A 4,140-nucleotide genomic window follows, 5' to 3' on the forward strand; every position below is an offset into this window, starting at 1 on the left:
CAGTTTTTTCTTCACTTCTTCTATGTAGTCAAATTGCTGTCCTTTCATATCCCTCTTCATTCATGGAAACAAAAAGAAGTCACATGAAGCAAGGTCGGTTGAGTAAGGTGTGTGTGGCAAGAGAGGCATGCTGTTTTTTGCCAAAAACTGGTGCACTGAGATGGCTGTATGAGCAGGTGCATTGTTGTGGTGGCAAACCTGTCCTCATCTGCCACAAATCAGGTCTTTTTGGTTGCACACTGTTAACACAATATTTTCAGAACCTCTAAATAGAAAGTTTGATTAGCAGTCTGACCTAGTGGAATGAAATGCAAATGCACTATTAGTTGACATTTTCATCCATTCAGGAAGTTGATGGACGTCATCAATCTACATTTGACCTTTTTTTGAAATGAGGAAACCACTTGTACACTTGAGTTTTTTCCATAGCGTTGTCCTTGTAAGCCATGTACAACATCACATGATTTTCTACGGAATTTTTCCCAAGCAGGAAACAGAATTTCACAGACACACACTGCACACTGTTCTCTTAAATTGGCCATGACAAAAAAAATGAAGTTTGTGGGAAACTGCTTTCACAAAACAATTCACTGTGACAGAGAGAATCTTCCCAGGCAAAGCCACTGGGTGCACTAACTCAGAGCGAGTTGCTTGATGCTTGCTTAGTGGGAAAAGTGCGTACTAACAAAGCTCTGCCCAATGGAGCTTCTTGTGTTGTTGTTTTTTTTGTTTTGGTAGGGTATCCCTTCATATAATACAGAAGATAAAATAAAATCATTATTCTATGCTTGCATAATATTTTATTATTCAAGGGAAGAGGCATCTTTGTATAGTAAATAAAAGTTTAAGCTCTGTCCCTGCCAAGATTGTATGCAAACATTTCAGATATTTTCTTTTCAGGAGATGATTTCAAGCCCCTTTTCCTCATAAACAATAGCTTCCAATAATCTTAACACTACTATTCAAACCAAAATCTAATGTCATACAGATCCAACCAAGTTTAAGCACAGATGATTATATTTATTTTATTAATATAGACTCAACATTCATTACACTAAGCACCTTAATTATTCTAAAAGTGGCTTGCTGTATAGTCTAAAGGGGGGTGGGTGGAGATGGATTTAAATTCTACTTCTAAAATCTAGCACCTAGCTTTTCCTCCACAGGAAATGGGAGGTTTTTGGCATCTGGAGTCAGGTTTGCCTGTGTTGCAATCCTGGCCCAAGTTTTTATTTACAATGTTACCCAGGAAAAGGTACTTAGCCTCTCTAAACTTCAATTTGATTTTATATAAATAGTAGCTAACACTTAGATTGTTCTTTGTATGTGCCAAGAATTCTTCTAGATATAAATAATTTTATCTTCACAACAAGCCCATTATTTATATTCTATTTATATTCATTTTTTTAAACTAGTGGATACTGACGTACTAAGGAGTTAAGTATTTGACTACTAACTGAAAGGTCAGCAGTTTAGAACCCACCAGCTGCTCTGAGAGGAAGGATGTGGCAGCCTTGGTAACCCTATGGGGCAGTTCTACCTACTCTGTTCTTTGGGGTCACTCTGCCTGTAAATCTACTCATGGCACCAAACAACAACAAAAACATCAACCACACTGGAGTACTGCTACTAAATGGCTTACCCAAGATCACACTTTGTCAGTGGCCTACATTGGATTATCCTCTAAGGTGCACTGGACCCAAGCCCTGGTATTTTCAATGGTCTCACATGCATGTGAAAGTTGGACATTGAATACGGAAGACAGCAGACGAATTGCTGCTTTCGAATTGTGGTGCTGGCAAAGAGTATTGAAAGTACCAGAACCTGCCGAAAGAACAAGCAAATCTGTCCCGGAAGAAGTTTGAGAATGATGAGGGCAACAAATGTGCATATGTGCTTGACACAATGTATGTATGGATTGTGATGAGAATTGTATGAGCCCCCAATAAAATAATTTAAAAAAACAGAAGTATAGCTAGAAGGGCCCTTGGAGGCAAGGATGACAAGACTTCATCTCACAGACTTTGGACATGTTGTCAGGAGAGATCAACCCCTGGAGAAAGATATCATGCTTGGAAAGGAGAGGGGCAACGCCAAAGAGGAAGGCTCTCAACAAGATGGAAGGACACAGTGGCGGCAACAATGGGCTCAAAGGTAAGAGCGATTGTGAGGGTGGAGCAGTGTTTCGTTCTGTTATGCACAGGGTTGCTATTAGTCGGAACCGACTCGAAGGTGCCTAATGACAACTCCATAAAATAATTGTGAAGATAAGTGTTATAACTCTGTGAAGGATTCATTAGGTTACAGGTACTCCTTAATTAATTGCTAAATGCTAACTTTTCAAGGCTTATTAGTGTATACAAGGGGTCCAGGAGGGGTTAAGCCTCAATGACAGGTATTCAATGTAAAATAAAATGCAGTTGTTTATATGGATACATAGTTATAGTGTCTTTCTCTGCTGAGATCTTAGTTACTTATCATAGATTATTAAATATAACCTGGGTTTAGTAATCATGTTTTGACAGTTCTTTTTCTTATTCTTAATGTCCACTTAATACAATAGAAGTCCATACATGTAAATTCGTGAAGCATTCCATATTTTAACAAAAGAAGTCCACACAGGGAAATATATTTAGGAATAAGAAGGAACAATGTACTAATGTATATAAAACATGGATGCCTTTCAAAAACATTCTGCTATGTGAAAGAAGTCGGACTCAAAAAGCCACACAGTGTATGGTTGCATTCATATGAAATATCCAGAAAAAGCAAATTTATAGAGGCAGAGAGTAGGCACTTCACAACATCTTTTAAAATACATAAATAAAAGAAATTGTTTTCTGATAGACCACTATTTAATCATCTAAATAAAAACCCTACATGAGATGGATTGATACAATAGCTACAATGGGCTCAAGGTAACATAGACCTTTATAACATGTCCTAACTGAACAACGACATCCTGAGTATTTCTCACCTGAATTGCAACCTGTTAACGTCCTTAGTAAACCCTTTATTCATGAATATTGTTTGTGAGTTCTGTGTAGCCACTGGAATGGATTGTCGATCTCAGTAGCTGGAAAGGAGAGAGTGTTGTGAATGACAGAAATAAGAAATAACCAAAATTGAAGTATTTGGGCAGCAGGCTTCTTTTCTTTTGTCGTAGCTCTCTTTCCTGCTGCCTTCGTCTCAGTTGCTGGTCCCTTGCTAGCTGCAGCCTTCTTGACCCACAGGCATCTTTAGCTTCTTCACAACAGCTTTCTTTGCCTTGCCTTTCCTCACCACAGGCTTCTTGCTGGAACCCCCTTCTCGTTTGATCTGGCCTCTAATGCTACTGCTTCCTTTGCCATCCTGAGTTTATGATGAATGGCGTTAGTGAAGAATGGTGTTTTGGTTTGAGGTCTTTCATGTATGACTTGAGCTTCAACGTGGTTCTCAGGTTTTTCAGTGGATTCTTCTTCAGGATTCTGCAATGCGATTTTCTTGAATGACACTCAAAGGGCTCTTTGGATCTCAAGATTCTGCTAAGGTCTGTGATAATCATCTTGTGTATGGGAAGGTCATAGTTACTCTTGACGAGGGTAGTTTTGCCAGGTACAACACAGCTCATCCAACTTGCTGTGAAAAGTGCCATCAGTCCAAATGCAGAAACATTCCCCATGCCCACCAGAATCAAGTTTCAAAGTGTTCAGCTTGTTTACATTAAGCAGAGCAATTCCATAGATCTTCCTGAAGGCCCAGATGATACCACTGTCTTCATTGTAGATAATGCATGGGGCTCCTCTGCTGGATACGATGATGGTTTTTCATTGTGCCTTTACCAGCTCTCATTTGGTGATATTTTTAAGTTTCTTAAGAAGCAAAACTGCCTCTTTGGTCTTCTTGTAGCATTCAATTTTGTCCTCAATCACCAAAGTAAGTTCAGGAACCTCTTCAATCTGATGACCTTTAGACATGGCCAGTGCTGGGGAGGAGGAAGCAGCCAGGGGAGAAGTAACAGAGCAATTCTGCATTGTGCTCACTCTCTGAGGCCAAGGGCACCAGGTTTCGGTTGGTATGAACCAGTGGCCTCCATGATGGATATTTCAAAAATCACATTGGCCAGAACAGTGAGTCCCACTGCTTTGAATTCTGGGAATT

At 39.5% G+C, this 4,140-nt stretch overlaps 1 pseudogene; it reads right to left on the minus strand.

Annotated features, from left to right (window-relative positions):
* Positions 1 to 1,134: 1,134 nt before the first annotated feature.
* LOC101644398 lies at positions 1,135 to 4,136 on the minus strand (annotated as a pseudogene).
* Positions 4,137 to 4,140: the final 4 nt, after the last annotated feature.

The sequence above is a fragment of the Echinops telfairi genome, unplaced genomic scaffold (assembly GCF_000313985.2).
Source record: "Echinops telfairi isolate 266 unplaced genomic scaffold, ASM31398v2 ScPeMD7_7437;HRSCAF=8475, whole genome shotgun sequence".
Lineage (NCBI taxonomy): Eukaryota > Metazoa > Chordata > Mammalia > Afrosoricida > Tenrecidae > Echinops > Echinops telfairi.